At 50.8% G+C, this 20585-nt stretch overlaps 1 long non-coding RNA gene across 1 annotated transcript in view; it reads left to right on the top strand.

Moving 5' to 3' along the window:
- The first annotated feature begins 8962 nt into the window (after positions 1 to 8962).
- Positions 8963 to 20585, top strand: part of LOC140425866 (uncharacterized) — a 192919-nt gene continuing 181296 nt past the window's right edge. The window contains exon 1 of the long non-coding RNA XR_011948045.1: positions 8963 to 9095. This is a non-coding gene — a long non-coding RNA (uncharacterized lncRNA). The remainder of the gene's footprint in view (positions 9096 to 20585) is intronic.

Genomic DNA, 20585 nt, shown 5'->3' with positions numbered 1-20585 from the left:
CACATGTGTGGAACTTGGCTATAAGTTTCTGCTCGGCGATTCTGCGTTGCCGCGCGTTCTGAAGGCCACCTTGGAGAATGCGTACCCGAAGATTAGAGGCTGAATGTCCTTGACTGCTGAAGTGTTCCCCGACAGGAAGGGAATATTCCTGCCTGATGATTGTCGCGCGATGTCCGTTCATCCGTTGTCGCAGCGTCTGCATGGTCTCACCAATATACCACACTTCAGGACATCCTTTCCTGCAACTTATGAGAATATAAATATTTTAACCCTCTTTCAATAACAAAACAGATCAAATGAAATAACTTGTGGTCCATGAAACATCTGAGTATAGAAAATACAAGTTACACTATTAAAATAATGCAAAATACTAAAGAATACTAAAACTATACAAGGCATGAGCTAGACCACACCTGGAATAATGTGAACAGTTTGGCCCCCTTATCTAAGGAATGATACACTGGCGATTGGAGGCAGTCCAGAGAAGGAGGGATTTTCTTATGAGGTGAGGTTAAGTAGGTTGGGTCTGTACTCATTGGTGTTCAGAAGAATGAGCCTTTATTGAGACATATAGGATTCTCAGGGGGCTTGACAGGGTAGATGCTGAGAGGTTGTTTCCCCTTTTGGGAGAGCCTAGAACGAGAGGGTATAATCTCGGAGTAAGGTTCGGCCATTTAAGGCAGTTGAGGAGGAATCAGAGGGTAGTGAATCTGTGGAATTCTTTACTGCAGAGAACTGTAGAGTATGTTTAAGGCTGAGGTAGACAGTTTTAATCAGTAAAGGAATCAAGGGTTATGAGGATAAGGCAGGAAAGTGGAGTTGAGGGATATCAGATCAGACATGATCTCAATCTCATTGAATGGTGGAGTAGACTCAATGGACCAAATGGCCGACCTCTGCTTCTACGTTGTATGATCTTATGGTCAAATTCTGTGAAAAACCTTTTCTAGTCATGTATGTAGCGCCTCCCCCTACCCACAACCTGCCCCCACAAAATCATCATAGTCCCAAATGACCATAGGCTGCTTTCCCCTTGGAGGGGGAGAGCTGACTGGTGGTGATTTAACCCGAGGATCATCACACCTCAGGCGAGGAGCAAGGTTGAGAAAGTGGGGCCTTCATGAATAGCATCAGCCGGTACAGGAACTGAACCTGTGTTGTTGGCCTTGCTCTGCATCACAAACTAACTGACCAGCCAGCTGAGCCACCCGCCTCCACAACCCTCCATGTAAAAACTAAGAGAATACGGGTTTCCTGCATTTACAATAGTTCTGAACAGGCTGTCGTTGCAGCATTATTCTTCGGAATATTTGTGGCAACGTGCTATGTGCAAATTGACAGCCATGATTCCCTACATTACAAGAAGTGACAAAGGTCCATAAATACTTCATATAAACAATGGGCGAGATTCTCCACTCCCGCGCCGGTTGGGAGAATCGCCTGGGCCGCCAAAATTTCCCGGGACGACGGTCCGACGCCCTCCCGCGATTCTCCCAAGCGGCGGGAACGGCCCGGTCAAGTTCCGCGGGCCGCTGGCCGGAGAATCGCCGGAGAGACCCAAAATGGCGATTCTCCGGCACCCCCGCTATTTTCAGGCCTGGATGGGCCGAGCGGCCAGGCCAAAATGGCGTGTTCCCCCCGGCGCCGTCCACACCTGGTCGCTGCCGTCGGGAACAGCGCACGAACGCTGGGGGGGCGGCCTGCGGGGGGGTGAGGGGGGATCCTGCACCGGGGGGTACCTCAAATGTGGGGTGGCCCGCGATCGGTGCCCACCGATCGTCGGGCCGTCCTCTCTAAACGATGACCTCCTTCCTTCCGCGGCCCCGCAGGATCCGTCCGCCATCTTCTTGCGAGGCGGACTTAGAGAGGACGGCAACCACGCATGCGCGGGTTGGCGCCGGCCAACCCGCACATGCGCGATGACGCCAGTTATGCGGCGCTGGCTGCGTCATCTATGCGGCGCTGCCTTTACGCGGGCGACAAGGCCTGGCGCATGTAGATGACGCGGCCCTGATCCTAGCCCATTATCAGGGCCTGAATCGGTCAGGATCGGGGCCGTTTCGCACCATCGTGAACCTCGATGGCGTTCACGACGACGCGGCCACTTCGGCGCGGGAGTGGAGAATCCCGCCCAATGAATTCGGAGCAGGAATAGGCCACTCGGCCCCTCCAGCCTGCTCTGCCATTCAGTAAGATTACGGCTGACCTGATTGTAACCTCAACCCCACATTCCTTCTTGCCTCTGATAATCTTTCACCCCCTGGTTAATAAAGAATGTATCGAGCTCTGCCTTAAAAATATTCAAAGACCTTGCTTCCACTACCTTTTGAGGAAAAGCGTTCCAGTGATTCACAACCCTCTGAGAGAAGACAATTCTCCTCATCTCTGTTTTAAAATGGCGACCCCTTATTTTAAATAGTGACCCCTTGCTCTAGATTCTCTGACAAGTGGAAACATCTTCTCCACATCCACCCTGTCAATACCCCTCAGGGTCGATAAGGTTTAATTGGCAGAAAGTAGCTTGGATGTCCTGGGAATGTGAAAGGTGCAATATAAATGCAAGTTCTTGCATTCTTTTCCTGGAGAGCCAATGCAGAAACTCTTGTAGAACCCAGGGATTAGGAATTCACAAGACCTGCCTATAAAATTTGATATTCAAACAATTACATTTATTGGAGATTTTTGAGTGTATGCCAAGCAGCATGAAAGGTCTGGGGGCAAGTTTGAAGGATTCCACTAACTGCTGCTAAGAAGTGCTGTGTGATTATCAAATAAAACTGCAGACCACCAGAGAGACCATGGCCACTGTAGGACCATTGCGGTGAAATCCTTTTGACCCTAAGGGCAAATGTAATTTCTCTGTGGAATGCTTTGAATGGGTGTCGAGACCTTGAGCTCCCATATATAATAGTCTTGTTAGGGCTCACTACGGTGGATAATCAGATTAAGGCAGCCATAATGCAGATTCGAATAACCTTACAGCTGCCCAGAAACCTATTTCACAGGTGATGCTGAGGGACTACCCACCATTTGCAACAATTAATGGAGTTGACTCTGGGGATAGATAGCATCCCGCAACCCTTCTCGTGATTCCAGATGGTATACAGATTCAAACTATCATTGCAACAGTACATATAGGCAGCTGTAAAGTTATTGAGGTCGGCCTTATGGCTGTCTTAGTTGATCACCTGCTATAGCGAGTCCTAACAAGGCTACCATGCGAAGAGCTGGAACACTTCATTAACATGTTTAAATTGGGGTCTTACTGTGCAATTGGGTGCCTAATTTTAAAATTTGCTGTTGCATAAAGGAATTCCCATGGGTCAGGAGACCTGGCAGTGCAAGGAAGGTGCCTTTTTCTTCAGAAGTGCTTCCCCCACGTTCAGTCCCTGAAGGAAGCCTTCGGCCTCTCCCCCAAATTTGTTGATGGCGGTATCTCTCTTTTCCCACCCCTGACGCGCTAATACCCATCCAGTATCCCCAAGGGACCCCACCTGAGGTCTCCTGCTGCTGGTTTTCCATCCTAGTCAGGCTGTCAATTTGCCCAGCTGCTGGATGGGAAACGGAACTGAAACAAAAAAAAATTATGTCTGTAAAGTTCTAATCTTGGGCGACATTCTCCGACCCCCGCCGGGTCGGAGAATCGCCGGGGGCTGGCGTGAATCCCGCCCCCGCCGGTTGCCGAAGTCTCCGGCACCGGATATTCCGCGCCGGTTGGCGGGCCCCCCCCCGGCTCGATTCTCCGGCACGGATGGGCCGAAGTCCCGCCGATAAATTGCCTGTCCCGCCGGCGTAAATTAAATCACCTACCTTACCGGCGAGACAAGGCGGCGCGGGCGGGCTCCGGGGTCCTGGGGGGGACGCGGGGTGATCAGACCCCGGGGGGTGCCCCCACGGTGGCCTGGCCCGCGATCGGGGCCCACTGATCCGCGGGCGGGCCTGTGCCGTGGGGGCACTCTTTCCCTTCCGCCTCCGCCACGGTCTCCACCATGGCGGAGGCGGAAGAGACTCCCTCCACTGCGCATGCGTGGGAAACTGTCAGCGGCCGCTGACGCTCCCGCGCATGCGCCGCCCGGAGATGTCATTTCCGCGCCAGCTGGCGGGGCAACAATGGCCGTTTCCGCCAGCTGGCGGGGCGGAAATTCCTCCGGCGTCGGCCTAGTCCCTCAATGTTGGGGCTCGGCCCCCAAAGATGCGGAGCATTCCGCACCTTTGGGGCGGCGCGATGCCCGTCTGATTGGCGCCGTTTTGGGCGCCAGTCGGCGGACATCGCCCCGTTTCCGGAGAATTTCGCCCCTTATGTTAAGCAGAACACTCGGTGTTTCTGACTTGCTGTGTCTGACACCACCCCCATCCTCCATGCCTCGCTGCAAATAAAGGGGCCAATGTTTCTGTGATGCAGATTGAACAGCCCCGCAAAAGACATTATAGGTGATGTGGGAAGGAAAGAAAGGCTTGCATTTGTATAGCACTTTCGCAACCACTGGAGGCCCCAAAGTACTTACAGCCAATTAAGTACTTTTGAAGTTTAAATATTGTTGTAATGTAGGAAATGAGGCAGCCAATTTGCACATAGCAAACTCTCACAAATCACAATGTGATAATAACCAGATACTTTGTGTGTTTATTGAGAATATAAAGTAAAGGGTTGCCCCTGCCACTACTCTAACAATAGATACTGAGCATGTGCATGAGGAGTTATATAATAATAATGCTACATAGATGAGAATGAGAAGAATGTGGGAGATGAGCAGTGGCTCTTTCCTTGTGCTTTGTAATCCTGTACATAATCGAGTATGCAAATAAAGATAAATTTGAAAAAGGATCTTTGCCTCCAGTCTGACCTCTTGCTAAGGGTAAGGTGCCCAACTTCTTCCAAGAATACCCACCAACACCAGGGAGAGATCAATATTGGCCAGGATGCTAAGGAGATCTCCACTGCTCTTCTCTGAAATAGTACCATGGCCTATTTCACATCCACTTGGGAGGAGGGGCGGGCCTCAGTTTAGCCTCTCATCCAATAAACAGCATCTCCAACAGTATGGCGTTCCCTCAGTATGGCATTTGGTTTTTCTGGAAACCACAAAGAGAGGAGAGCGTTATCAACTGATCCTCGACTAGCTGGCCTATTCAGCATTCTACGCTGTAAGACACATTGTACATAATCACATTTCTAGTATGGGAAACCTTAATTTCATTGCTATTGCTCGCCCTGCTTCCTGGTAGAATCCATCATTTTGGCTTCCTTCTCAGGCCTAATCCCAAAGAGTGAAAAGCTGTTTGAACTAGTTTCACGAGGTATGTCATAAGTAAGAAACCTCAGCCAGGATTATTATCGAGCTTGTCGTCTTCCTCTGAGGTCAAACCTCAACTGGCTGAAATGATCACACAATAACCCTCACCCAGCTTCTCTGAAAGGAGGTTGGATAACAGGCAAGATGGCTGCCAGCAAAGAAAAAGCTCAATCTGCACATGAGGGAAATTCTGTCAACTGGCACAACTGTTGCAACACCAGGAAGAGCAAGGCAGAAATAGCTCACTGAAGGCCTTGGCTGATACTGGGACTTTCAACAGATAAATCCTGCCAGAGGAATGGAGGGAGAGAATGTCAAAACAAAGGCCTTTTCCTATTTGTAATTATAATAACCTTTATTGTCACCAGTAGGCTTACATTAACATTGCAACGAAGTTACTGTGAAAAGCACCTAGTCGCCACATTCTGGCGCCTATTCGGGTACACTGAGGGACAATTCAGCATGTCCAATTCACTTCACAGCATGTCTTCTGAGACTTGTGGGAGGAAACCGGAGCACCCGGAGGAAACCCACGCAGATACGGGGAGAACGTGTAGACTCCGCACAGACAATGACACAGCCGGGAATTGAACCTGGGGACCCTGGAGCCGTGAAGATACAGTGCTAACCACTGTGCTACCGTGCTGCCCATTGGATTAGGTCAGTGCTATTACAATTACTTCCCAAATTCTACTGGCACCTTTCACATGCCAGCAGGGAAGGAGCAGTCAGTGACAGTCCTGATGAGGTTAGAAGGGGAGCAGTCGGCCTCACTGCCTCATTCTGCTATTAATCACCCTGATCTCAGGTGATGGCCAGGGAAATATTCCAGCCGCTCAGGTTCCAAGCACTAAAATGAAGCATATTATCTAAAGCTCCCAAGTGCATGAAACATGTTCGCTGGTGCATTCTGCTGACCCACAGATAGCTTTAAGCATTCTCAGATTTTGCCACCTTACAGCTGAGAACATCTTTATTAATGGATCATTTCACAGGCAAACATGTTCAATGCAACTTCTGAAATGAAAGAATTGCAAACCATAGTGGAAATCTCTGCTGAGTGATAAGTCAGGATTGGCAAAGACGTTGAATTATTTCATTCATACTCAGGATGCGGCCTTTGCTGGCAGGGCCAGCATTCAGCTCCTAGCTGCACTGATAAGGTATTTTCATCCTTGTTTTTAAAGCCTGGAGCTTCGCCCTTCCCTACCCCCTCCAACCTACAACTACCTGAGAACACTGCATTCCATACTCATGTACCTCCACTATTTGCTCCACCATAGGCAGCTGTGTCTTCAGCCATCAAGGCCCTATGGTATGGAATTCCCTCCTTTAACCTCCATGATTCTCCACTCTCTCTCCTCCATTCAGAGGCTCCTGAAAATCTAACCCTTTGGACAGGTCTCCTGGTGTCTCCTTCTTTAGCCTTGTGTCAGTTTTTTTCTGATTACATTCATGTGAGGCCTTGGAATGCTTCACGACATAAACGGTGCCCTATAAATGAAACAAATCCCCTTGTTGGGGTGAGATGGTATCCGAGTGGTAATGTCACTGGACTAGCAATCCAGAGGCCCAGGTTAATGCTGTGGGGGCATAGCTTCAAATCCTGCCACGGCAGCTGGTGGAATTTAAATCAATAACTAATATAGCAGGGGTGGCACAGTGGTTAGCATTGCTGCCTCACAGAGCCAGAAAGCCGGGTTCAATTCTGGCCTTGGGTGACTGTGTGGAGTTTGCACTTTCTCTCCGTGTCTGCATGGGTTTCTTCAGGTGCTCAGATTTCCTCCCACAGTTCAAAGATGTGCAGGTTAGGTAGATTGAAAATTGCCCCTCAATGTCCAGGGATTTGCAGGTTAGGTGGGGTTATGGGGTTAGGTGGGGGAGTGGGCTTGGGTGGAATGCTCTTTCAGAGGTTCGGTGCAGACTCAATGGGCCTCATGGCCTCCTTCTGCTCCATAGGGATTCTATGTTTGATGGTTCTGAGATCTGGCAGCACCTTGGAGGGAGAAATGGAGTTAGCAGGTGGAATGGTATCAGAATTTGGCAAAGTGTCAAGCTCAGACAGAAAACTGGTGTGTTACTCTACAGTTGCACAGACCAGTTTTAAAAAAGAAAAAAATATATTTAAAAAAGGTGGACAATGGTTAGCGTTACTGCCTCACTGCGAGAGGGACCCGGGTTCAATTCTGACCTTGGGTGGCTGTCTGTGTGGAGTTTGCACTTTCTCCTCGTGTCTGTGTGGGTTTCCTCCGGGTGCTCCGGTTTCCTCCCACAGTCCAAAGTTGTGCATGTTAATTGGATGGACGATGCTAAATTGGCCCTAGGTGGGTTTACGGGGACAGTGTGGGGTTTGGACCTAGCTAGGGTGCTCTTTCAGAGGGCCGGTGCAGACCCGATGGGCCGAATGGCCTCCTTCTGCACTGTAGGGATTCTATGATCCGGAATACAAAGCTGGGGCGAAATTCTCCCCAAACGGCGCGATGTCCGCCGACTGGCGCCCAAAATGGCGCCAATCAGACGGGCACGTGCCGCCCCAAAGGTGCGGAATGCTCCGCATCTTTGGGGGCCGAGCCCCAACATTGAGGGGCTAGGCCGGCGCCGGAGGGATTTCCGCCCCGCCAGCTGGCGGAAACGGCGTTTGTTGCCCCGCCAACTGGCGCGGAAATGACATGTCAGGGCGGCGCATGCGCGGGAGCGTCAGCGGCCGCAGACAGTTTCCCGCGCATGCGCAGTGGGGAGAGTCTCTGCCACCTCCGCCATGGTGGAGACCGTTGCGGAGGCGGAAGGGAAAGAGTGCCCCCACGGCACAGGCCCGCCCGCGGATCGGTGTGCCCCGATCGCGGGCCAGGCCACCGTGGGGGCACCCCCCGGGGCCAGATCGCCCAGTGCCCCCCCCAGGACCCCGGAGCCCGCCCACGCCGCCTTGTCCCGCCGGTAAATAGGTACTCTAATTTACGCCGGCGGGACAGGCAATTACTCGGCAGGACTTCGGCCCATCCGGGCCGGAGAATCCAGCGGGGGGGCCCGCCAACCGGCGCGGCCCGATTCCCGCCCCCGCCGAATAGCCGGTACCGGAGACTTCGCCAACCGGCGGGGGCGGGATTCACGGCGGCCAACGGCCATTCTCCGACCCGCTGGGGGGTCGGAGAATGACGCCCCTAGTCTCAGTAATGGTGACCATGAAGCTATCATCAATTGTTGGAAAGACTCAACTGTTTCACTAAACTCCACTAGGGCGGGGAATCTGCTGTCTTTACTCAGTCTGGCCTACATGTGACTCCAGACCAACAACAATATGGCTGACTCTTAACTGCTCTCTGAAAAATTCAGTTCAAGGGCAATTAAGGATGAGCAGTAAATGGTGGTTTTGTCAGCGGCGTCCATATCCCATGAAAGAATAAAAGGAAAAAAATCATCTTGGCGTTGTTGATGTGAGGTGTTGAGGTGGGAAATATGTACTTGGCATACCCCAGCTTGTACCTAATATAAAGTTTGTATATGAAAGCCAAATATATTATAACAATCTGCTGGACGCTAGTAAAATGAGGAGGGGCATCTTACAGTCTGAATGTGGGAACTGTGATTGGTTTGTTTGTGTATTTATTTAACTTTCTACAATTGGTGTAACTTTCAACAGGTTTCCATTTTCTGATTTTATTAGTTGGGCTGATCATTACATTCCAACACCTCTTGTGTTCCAACCCACTGCTCCCTGAAGTGTCGAAAACAGCTCAGGAAGAGATGCACTCCAGCTGGTAATGGTCACGCTTCAGTACACGAGAATGATGAGAGGCCCGCCAGGTCTGTTAGAATAACCAATTACTTCCTAATTACTTCAGACATGTTTCCCCATCCCAACCCGTGAGAAGCTATAGACAACACCTGAGCTGTGTGTATTCAGAAGCTCTCTTTGCACTGCCATTGTTGGATTGCATTGAAATGGAGTCAGGTGGCTACTTCATTGATAGAGACCTGGCACCAAAATCTCAGCACCACAATTGAATCAGCATGAATTGATCTGGGGAACTAACATAGTGAGTAACACACTTAAAAAAGTATTGCTAAGTAGTCGCAATGTTTCTTTATATATAATCACTTTGTATATACATGCAGATATATCCAGATGCAAAGATTGAACATTCCTGCCCCTAAACTCATAGAGGTGTCCAAGCATTACATCTGCCATACTTTTCGAACTTCAAAACTGAATGGGTGGTCAGAGTCAAAGTGAAACAGGAGATAGGGGGCTGGTTCGCCCATCCCCCAGCCGCATGTTTCTCAGCAGCTCGCTGTTCCCTGGCAGCGGGATTCTCTGTTCCCGCTGCTTGTCGATGGGATTTCCCATTGAAGCCACCCCACGCTGCCAGGAAACCCGTAAGCGGCGGTGCGCTGCAGGCGGGAACAGAGAATCTCAACGGCCGGAGAATTCCGGTCAAGACCATGGTTTGAAGCTCATAGTGATGGTGATAATTCAGCAAGACCTTAACAGCGATTGTCTCCATAACGCAAGATCGAGATTTTTTGAAATTTGAGGTTCATTCAAATAAAAAAGAGAATAAATAGTCTTTGGTCTCTGGTATTTCTGTAACAGAGCTCAGTCTGAATGCTATACTTCACCCCATGCCACCTCACCTCTGGCCTCTCTTTAAGAAGCACAATTTTTTATTTATTCCTTCTGTTAGGATGGGAATTCCAGGATTTTGACCCAGCTACAAGTGAAGGAACGACAATATATTTCCAAGTCAGGATGGTGTGTGGCTTGCATGGGACATGCAGATGGTGACTAAATATCTAGCTCAGTGTGTGTTTTAACATATAAGTACATGAAAAAGCAATGAAGGGGGTATTAGCTAAAAATGGAAAAGCTGAATTGCATACGACAAAGTTTTTCACCCTCATCTGGAAATGGGTGTTGGGCAAAGTTAGACGTTCAACCCCACAGACAAGCGGGAGCATTGTCAGTGAAATATGATTCCTTCCTGAAAAGAAAAAGGTGATGAAACATATATTCGTCCGTCAGTGGGTCAAGTGACAGCTTTCAATGGGGCTACTGGATTTTAAATTATAATTGTGCTCTGTTAGTCAGCGTAACAAAAATCTGTTTACCTTGCAGTAATCAGTTGGATTATCATGTCAGCAACTCAAAATATTGCATACCAAGTGTATTCAGAAGAAGCAAAGCATTTAATTAATGCTTTAAGACCCATTTTATCTTCAAGGCCGATTGCAACTCCAGGTCGGCTATCAAATCTGATAAGTCTTTTCCCTGGATACCTCCCTTGTAGAAAACACCTTTCAAATTTCTGTTACAACATGTACATCTCCCTGGTTGGTGTACAACCCAGAGACTGAAATTGCTTGAGATCTTTTCAAACCAGCTGCTCTGCTTAAGGAGGCCTTTTAATTAAAAAAAAAACATTTTTATTTGACCTCATTTCTTAGGCTTTGTTTAATTATTCAAATTGTCTGTGCAAGAGAAAAGTTACAGGGTGGGATTCTCTGCCCCCACTTTGCCCCCCCCCCTCCCCCTCCCAGCCGCGTGTTTTCCTGCCATGCGTCATTCACAGGCAGCTGGAATCTCTCTTCCCACCGTTTGTCCATGGGATTTCCCATTGATGCCACTCCACACCGCCGGGAATCCCGTGGACGTGGGTGGGGGGGGCTGCCAGAGGGAAAAGAGAATCCCAACAGCTGGAGGATTCTGCCCACAATATACAAATATCTTGAGTTCTTTTCAATCATTTTCCGTAAAGCAAAAAGCAACTGAAGATCAACTGCAATCTATTATATTTGTTTTAGATTTTATTTTACATCCAATCAGGAGCTTAAATTATCTTAAACTTCAAAACATTGTTTTGTTTTTATGAATAAGTGTTTACTTTTAAAGTATTGCTTCGAACACTATTCAATACTTATCTGTGTTAATGATTGACGTTAGTGAAATATATGAAGCAAATAGAAGAAGAAGAATTACCCATTATATCTCACTGGACATATATTCACCATTTCTACAGCCATTGACCTGAAATTGCCTCTGAATTACTGCCTTTTTTGCTGAGTTACAGCACAGAAACTGGACTTTCAGACCAGCAGGCCCATTTATGTCTCTTTCTACATTGAACCCAATATTTCTGTATATCTTTCTATTCCTTTCTCTCTCATGTGCTGTATAGCTTCTCCTTAAATTCATTTATACTTGTCACCTCAACCATTCCCTGTAGTAGCAAGTTCCATATTCTAACCGCTCCTGCCAAAGGGTTGCTCCCTAAAATCCCTGGAGTTATCAGTGGGTATCTTAAATCTTTGGTTCCAAGCCTGGTCAACATCACACTGAAACACCTTGGGCGGGATTCTTTGACCCCCCCCACCGGCCAGAGAATCGGAAGGGGGGCGGCGTGAATCCCGCCCCGACGCCGGCTGCCGGATTCTCCGGCGCGGGTTTTGCGGCGGGAGCGGGAATCGCGTCACGCCGGTCGGGGGCCGTTGGCAGTGGCGCCCCCCGGCAATTCTCCGCTCCGCAATGGGCCGAGTGGGGGGGGGGGTGGCAACACGGGGGGATCTGGCCTGGCCCGTGGTTGGGTCCCACCGACCTGCGGGCGGGCCTGTGACGTGGGGGGCCGGCGCGGAGAAGAACCCCCCTGAGCAAGCGCTGGGATCATGCCAGAACACACTGGCGCTCCCGCGCATGGGCCAACTCGCACTGGCCGGCGGAGGCCCTTCGGCACCGGTTGGCACGGTGTGAACCTCACTGGCGCACGCCAACACTGCCGGTGCCGGCCTAGCCCCTGAAGGTGCGGAGGTTTCCGCACCTTTAGGCATCCCGACGCCGGAGCGGTTCACACCACTCCTCAGCGTCGGTACGGCCCGCCCCGCCGGATAGCGGAGAATTCCGTCCCTCGGGCGGGATTCTCTGCCAGCGGGATTCTCCGTTTTGCCGGCGCACAGGGATTTCCCGACGGCATGGAGCTGCCCCACAATGGGAAAACCCATTGGCCGGCCGATGTAACTGAGAATCCCGCCGGCGGGTCGAGGCTGGAAACTGGTGTGGCGGGGCGGAGAATCCAGCCCCTCTTCTCTATCTACCATTTAAGAGCTTTTATAATGTTAAAGTCCTCAATTAGGTCACCCATAGGAGGACCTGTGGCATACAGGTAGCATCCCTACCTCTGGACCAAATGCTCCAGGTTCGAGTCCAACCCTAGGACTTGTCCGTTACAGAAAGTGTGTCCATAATGCAGTTCAATGGGCTGATCTGCTAAGGAATCCTTCCACTATTCCCTGAATGGAAAAAAGGGTGTGTGAAATTACGCTTAAGAAAAAGTCTCATCTCAGCCTTTTTTTAAAAAACAATTTATTCAAATTTTTCAACACATTTTCAACAAAACCCCCCCCAACAAGAAGAAAGAAACAAGAACACAACAAGCAGAAATAATACATTGGACCCCCCCGCCCCCCCCGGCCCTCACCTCTGGACTGCTGCTGACCTCCTCCTAACGCTCCGCGAGATAGTCTAGGAACGGTTGCCACCGCCTGAGGAACCCCTGCGCAGACCCTCTCAAGGCAAACTTTATCCTCTCCAGCTTGATGCACCCTGCCATGTCATTGATCCAAGCTTCCACACTAGGGGGCTTCACATCTTTCCATAGTAGCAAAATCCTCCGCCGGGCTACCAGGGACGAAAAGGCCAGAATACCGGCCTCTTTCGCCTCCTGCACTCCTGGCTCATCCGATACCCCAGATAATGCTAATCCCCAGCTCGGCTTGACCCGGGCATTCACCACCTTGGACATAGTCCTTGCAAAACCCCTCCAAAACCCATGCAGCGCCGGGCACAACCAGAACATATGGACGTGATTTGCTGGGCTCCCCGAGCACCTCCCACATCTGTCCTCCACCCCAAAGAACCTACTCAGCCTCGCCCCTGTCATATGCGCTCTGTGAGTAACTTTAAACTGTATTAGGCTGAGCCTGGCGCAAGAGGAGGAAGAATTAACCCTACTCAGGGCATCAGCCCACAGACCCTCATCTATCTTCTCCCCAAGCTCCTCCTCCCACTTGCCCTTTAGCTCCTCCACCGAGGCCTCCTCCTCTTCCTGCAGCTCCTGGTAAATCGCCAAAACCTTGCCTTCTCCAACCCATACACCCGAAATCACCCTGTCCTGAATCCCACGTTCCGGAAGCAGCGGGAATTCCCTCACCTGCCGCCTCACAAACGCGCTCACTTGCATGTACCTGAAAGCGTTTCCCGGGGGTAGCCAAACTTCTCCTCCAGCGCCCCTAGGCTCGCAAACGTCCCATCGATGAACAGGTCCCCCATTCTTATAATCCCTGGGTGATGAACGGTTACTGCCTTATCATCATGTAAGGTGATGTCCCCTTTAAGACCGGGCTTGGAACCCTGGGGACTCCGCCTCTGGCTCCGCCCATCTGGGAGCCATACATAAAGGGCTGCCTCATGGGCTGTGCAGCAGTCAGCTCTCGTCTCTAGCTCTAGCATAGTTATTAGTCTAATAAAGCCTTCTTTACAGTTTAATCTCTAAGTGTCATTATTGAGGGTACCTCACCCTGCCCGATGCCAGCTCCGAAACCCCCCATCCAGCCTTCCCGGGACTAACCAATGGTTCTTCCGAATCGGGGACCAAACCGAGGCTCCCACCTCGCCCCCGTGCCCCCAGATCTTCAGCGTCGCCGCCACCACCGGACTCGTCATGTCCTTGTCAGCGAGAGCGGCAGCGGTGCCATCACCAGCGCCCTCAGGCTCGTGCCCACACAGGACGCCATCTCTAGCCTCTTCCACGCCGCCCCCTCTCCCTCCATTACCCACTTATGGATCATCGCCACATTGGCTGCCCAACAATAGCCACACAAATTTGGCAGCGCCAGCCGCCCCCCCCCCCTGCTCCGCTCCAGAAACACCCTCTTCACCCGCGGGGTCCTATTCACCCACACAAAACCCATGATGCTCCTGCTTACTCAATTGAAAAAGGCCATGGGGTTCAAAAAGGGAAGGCACTGGAACACAAAGAGAAACCTCGGAAGGACCGTCATTTTGACCGACTGCACCCGACCCGCTAGTGAGAGTGGCAGCATATCCCATCTTTTAAAATCCTCCTCCATCTGCTCCACCAACCGCGTCGAATTAAGCTTGTGCAGGGCCCCCCAACTCCTAGCTACTTGGATCCCCAGGTACCGAAAGCTCCTTTCCGCCCTCTTCAGCGGTAGCTCGTCTATCCCCCTTCCCTGAATGCACCACAAAGAGCTCACTGTTCCCTACGTTGAGTTTATACCCCGAAAAGTCCCCAAACTCCCTAATGATCCGCATGACCTCCGCCATCCCCTCCACTGGATCCGCAACATACAACAACAGGTCATCGGCATGCAACGACACGCGGTGTTCCTCTCCCCCCCGAACCAATCCCCTCCATTTCCTGGACTCCCTCAGTGCCATGGCCAGCGGCTCAATTGCCAATGCAAACAACAAGGGGGATAAGGGACACCGCTGCCTCGTCCCCCGGTACAGCCGAAAGTACTCCGACCTCCGCCGGTTCGTAGCCACACTTGCCACCGGGGCTCTATATAGCAGCCTGACCCAACTGATGAACCCCTCCCCGAACCCAAACCTCCGCAATACTTCCCAAAGATACTCCTACTCCACCCGATCAAAGGCCTTCTCCGTGTCCATAGCTGCCACTACCTCCGCTTCCCCCTCCACCGATGGCATCATAATCACATTGAGGAGCCTCCGCAGATGTGTATTTAGCTGCCTACCCTTCACAAATCCCGTCTGGTCCTCATGAATCACCCCCGGGACACAGTCCTCAATTCTCGTAGCCAGCACCTTCGCCAGCAACTTAGCGTCAACATTGAGGAGCGAGATCGGTCTATACGACCCACATTGCAATGGATCCTTGTCCCACTTCAAGATCAAAGAAATCAGCGCCCTGGACATTGTCGGGGCAAGGTCCCCTCCTTCCTCGCCTTATTAAAAGTCCTCACTAGCAACTGGCCCAGCAGGTCCACGTATTTCCTGTAAAATTCAACCAGGAACCCATCCGGCCTCGGGGCCTTCCCCGCCTGCATGTCCCCAATCCTTTAACCAGCTCCTCCAGCCCAATCGACGCCCCCAAACCAGCCGCCTCCTCCTCCTCCACCCTCGGGAACCTCAGCTGATCTAGGAATCGTTGCATCCCCTCCTCCCCCGCTGGGGGCTCAGACCTGTACAGATCCTCATAGAAGTCCCTAAATAGCTTGTTGATTCTCACCGCACTCCGCATCGTATTCCCCCTTCTATCCCTAACTCCACCAATCTCCCTCGCTGCCTCCCTCTTACGAAGCTGATGTGCCAGCATCCGACTTGCCTTCTCCCCATACGCCGCCCCTTGCACTTTCCTCCACTGATCCTCTGCTTTCCCCGTAGTCATCAGGTCGAATTCCGTCTGGAGGTTCCGTCGCTCCCTAAGTAGCCCCTCCTCGGGGGCCTCTGCATAACTCCTGTCCACCCTTAAAATCTCCCCCACCAACCTCTCCCTCTCCCTCCTCTCTCTCTTCTCCCTGTGGGCCCTAATGGAGATTAGCTCTCCCCTGACCACTGCCTTCAACGCCTCCCAGACTACCCCCGCCTGCACCTCCCCGTTATCATTGGCCTCCAAGTATCTTTCAATACACCCCCGCACCCGCCCGCACACCCCTCATCCGCCAACAGTCCCACATCGAGGCTGGTCCCTCTCCTCCCCCAACTCCAGCTCCACCTAATGCGGGGCGTGCTCCGAGATGGCTATGGCCGAATATTCCATTCCCTCCACTTTCGGGATGAGCGCCCTACTCAAAATGAAAACATCTATCCGGGAGTAGGCTCTATGGACGTGGGAAAAGAAGGAAAATTCCCTGGCCTGCGGCCTGGCAAACCTCCATGGATCCACTCCTCCCATCTGGTCCATAAACCCCCTGAGCACCTTGGCCGCAGTCGGCCTCTTACCCGTCCTGGACCAAGAACGGTCCAGTGCTGGGTCCAGCACCGTGTTGAAATCCCCCCCCCCCCCCACGTCTGGCGCAGCTCCTTTTAGCGGCCTTACTCCAACTCCCCATCCCCGGGCCTCCACCCCCCTCTTCCTCCGCGGGGCCCTGCCCCTCCAACACCGACGCCCACACTCTCCCACAGCCCCCACATCAAATCCATTCACCCATCCCCACCCAGCACCAAAACAAAAAGAACATTCCCCAAACGCAGCAAACACAGTAAACATCCCCCCATGACAAACCCTCAGTTTGAGTCCAACTTTTCAGACTGGATAAAGTTCCATGCCTCATCAGGCGTTTCAAATAGTGGTGCCGATCTTGGAACGTGACCCACAATCGCGCTGGTTGCCGCATCCCGAACTTCACTCCCTTCCGATGGAGAACCGCCTTAGAACCGCCTTAAAACCAGCCCTCTTCTTAGCCACCTCCGCACTCCAGTCCTGGTAAATTCGGATCTCCGTGTTCTCCCACCTGCTGCTCCGTTCTTTTTTGGCCCATCTCAGGACACACTCTCTGTCCATAAAGCGGTGGAACCTCACCACTACAGCCCTTGGTGGCTCGTTGGCTTTGGGTCTCCTTGCCAGGACCAAATGAGCCCCATCCAGCTCCAGGGGTCTTGGGATAGCTCCCGCACCCATCTGCGCATTGAGCATCGTGCTCATATATGTCCCAGCATCGGGCCCCCCCCACTCCTTCAGCGAGACCCAGAATCCGAAGATTCTTCCTCCTCGACCTATTCTCCTGGTCCTCAAATGCCACCTCTTGTGCAGCGCCTCGTGTGCCTCCACCTTCACCGTCAGGCCCAAGATCTCGTCCTCGTTCTCCGAGGCTTTTTGCCGCACCTCCCGGATCTCCGCCCCTTGGGCCTTCTGGGTCTCCACAAACTTCTCAATCGCCGTCTTCATTGGCGCCAGCATGTCTGTCTTCAGCTCCGCAAAGCAGCTTTTAAGGAACTCCTGCTGCTCCGGCGACCACTGCGCCCACGCTGCTTGGTCTCCACCCGCCGCCATCTTGCTTTTCTTCCCTCACACTTTCCGCTGCACCAGGATCACTTTTTTAATCGCTCCACTCCTGGTCCAATCCATATAGTGTCGGGGGAACCTTGCTGTCACCTTCCCACATTGGGAGCCGTCGAATAATTGCCATTGGGGCCCCTCTGAAGAGCCCAAAAGTCCGTTCCCGGAGGGAGCTGCCGAACGTGCGACCTACCTAGGCATAGCTGCAACCGGAAGTCCCCTCATCTCAGCCTTCTTAAAAATCTTCAGCTTTTGTTGATAGATCTGGGTGGCACGGTAGTCACAGTGGCTAGCACTGTTGCTTCATAGCACCAGGATCCCAAGTTCGATTCCCACTTGGGTTACTGTCTGTGCGGAGTCTGCATGTTCTCCTCCTGTCTGCATGGGTTTCCTCCGGGTGCTCCAGTTTCCCCCCACAAGTCCCCAAAGGCGTGCTGTTAGGTAATTTGGACATTTTGAATTCTCCCTCAGTGAACCCGCACAGGTGCCGGAATGTGATGATTAGGGGGTTTTCACAGTAACTTCATTGCAGTGTTCATGTAAGCCTACTTGTGACAATAATAAAGATTATTATTATTATTATAACCTCTCAATTTTGCTACCATTCCAGTAAATCGTGTTCCAGTACATCACTATCATTTTTAGAATATGGAGTCCAGAATTGTTTGTAGTTTTCCAAGTGTGGTCCAATCAGGTATAAGTTTAACATAACTACCTTGCTTTGCTGGTTCATGCTCGATACAACACCATTACACCCTCCCTGATGTTACCTAATTTCCAAATCAAATTTCTAGATGATCTAATCTCTAAATTAAAAATAACTGAGGTGGTGATTATGAGTGAGAAAGTAATTGGTGTGAGGGTGAGATCATGAAAGTTGTAATAAAGGAACAAGGGCCATTATCAAGGTCCAAGTACACGTCACGTCCCTCATTAGCATTATCATCATCTTTCCTGTGATTATCATTCTGCCATGGACAGAATATTTGTGTCCCTTTATTACCCTTGATCGGTATGTTTTTTAATGACAGAGCTCTGCTTTCTTATTCTTGGGGTGTTTAGCCTAATTAAATAATTCCAGCAGCAAGCTTTTTTGAGTTAAAAATTATTTATTCATTGTCATGCACTGCCTCATGAATTATCGCAATGTCTCTCACACACACACACATATATTAGCTACAGATGAAGGTAAGGTACTGTTACAGTTTGCAATTATCTCAGACTCTAGTTTATGATCTCTGGCTGCCATGTGGCAGGCTTGAGGTTTCTTGGATGGTTTCAATACTATAATGGGAAATCCTTATCTCTCTGTTGGATCTTCTGCCGACAAGGTGTTGCTGTTAAATAAATGCATGATGCTGGAAATCTGTTAATTACTTTGGCTGCTTGAATGACTTTCAATTAGTTTGATGGCTTTGATGGAGCTATTTGAAAACAGCTTCTCGTTTTTTTAAAACAGACAACAGCGTGGCTACCTCATCATATGAATTTTAGAAGTTCAAAGCCCTTTTCCAAAAATAAATGTGCTAGTGTTTAACACCACCTTTGGGGTTAATTCTGTCTAGTTTGAATGGGGGAAATCATCATAATACAATGGAACTTGGATGGGTTACATTCACTTCTGTCTGTCACAAATGTTCTATTTGTCCAGAATGAAACAGAAAGGACAGACATGCTGGAAATTCTATAGTCCTTTCATATTAGTGCATCCTTAAACAAAGAGAAGTGTGAATTATTAGGATGGCTGTGAATGCCCATTTGTTAAAAATAAATTTAGAATACCCAATTATTTTTTCCCAATTAAGAGACAATTTAGCGTGGCCAATCCACCTAACCTGCACATCTTTGGGTGTGGGGGTGAGACCCACACAGACATGGGGAGAATGTGCAAACTCCACACATACAGTGACCTGGGGCCAGGATCGAACCCAGGTCCTCATCGCCGTAGGCAGCGGTGCTAACCACTGCACCACCATGCTGCCCCATGAATGTCCGTATTTAATTGGCTATTTGCTTGAGACTTAGGCCTGTCCGTAGCTCAAATGTTACGTGCATGTATATACAAATGTATCAGTATCCCCATTAAACAGAGTGCAGTGTGAAGGGTCAGTTGTGTGGCTATTAATTTTTTGAGAGTGAGGAGTAAGTTGGCTCTCCAGGCAGAAAAGGCAGCATAGCCAACGCTATGGCTTACCTGGCCTCATTAGATAATTGAACATCTCGTAGCACTGGTCCGTGGTTCTGGGGTGAGAGAGCTGGCACTCAGTGCTAGTCCCACCTTCATCCATATGGCACGAGGAACATTTGCTTTGAGACTTCCTCTCATGAAGATGCAGTGGCCTACACTCTCTTGAATCACTTTCAGGTGATTCAGAGGCCTGTCTCACAGAAGTTGTGTGCTCTCTTTGGTACTGTCGCCATCTGGGATGGCCACTTCCAACTAGGTGCAGAGAAACCCGCAAAGCCTGGTGGGTAAAATGGACAAGCCAAGAATCAGGCAGGCTCAGAGCCTGAAATGCATATTTGTCAGCAAAGTCGAGACGGTATCGAAACTCCATCCCATTAGCATGTTAATCAGGCCGATTAGCATTTAATGGCACATCTTCCCCAAAACAAAGGACTGGTACTCAAGCAACCGGGACAGTCCCAGACATTTTGGCGCCACTCCCTGTTCAAGGGAAACGCAAACAACAGGGTCAGTGACTGCTTGGGACACGCCCAGCCATCCAGATCCCCGCCCACTTATTGGTTAAGGAATCGAACGGAGTGATCAGGGATCACCCAATTAGTAAGGCCCAAATTGATGGACCGCCCAAAAGAGCACGAAAATCCCCTGAGTATAAGAAGAAGAGTTCGCATTATGTTTGCTCTCTCTTGGCGCCCTCTTGGCCTCGGTACCCCGGTCACGGCCATCGCCAATTGCAGCAACACCAGAAGCGAGTCCGAGTTCAACGCCCGCTACCAGACGGATGAGCCCAGCTGAGCAGCAGCAACTCCTTCGAACCCGAGAGATCCAGAATTGAACAGCGGCCACTGTTTTCTGACCTAAGCCGGGTGCCTGAAGTTAAGTACAGGTTGTCTTGTTGGGGCAGCACGGTAGCATTGTGGATAGCACAATTGCTTCACAGCTCCAGGGTCCCAGGTTCGATTCCGGCTTGGGTCACTGTCTGTGCGGAGTCTGCACATCCTCCCCGTGTGTGCGTGGGTTTCCTCCGGGTGCTCCGGTTTGCTCCCACAGTCCAAAGATGTGCAGGTTAGT

The sequence above is a fragment of the Scyliorhinus torazame genome, chromosome 1, assembly GCF_047496885.1.
Source record: "Scyliorhinus torazame isolate Kashiwa2021f chromosome 1, sScyTor2.1, whole genome shotgun sequence".
In the NCBI taxonomy this organism is placed as follows: Eukaryota; Metazoa; Chordata; class Chondrichthyes; order Carcharhiniformes; family Scyliorhinidae; genus Scyliorhinus; species Scyliorhinus torazame.
This window is presented reverse-complemented; position numbering and strand designations above follow the sequence as displayed.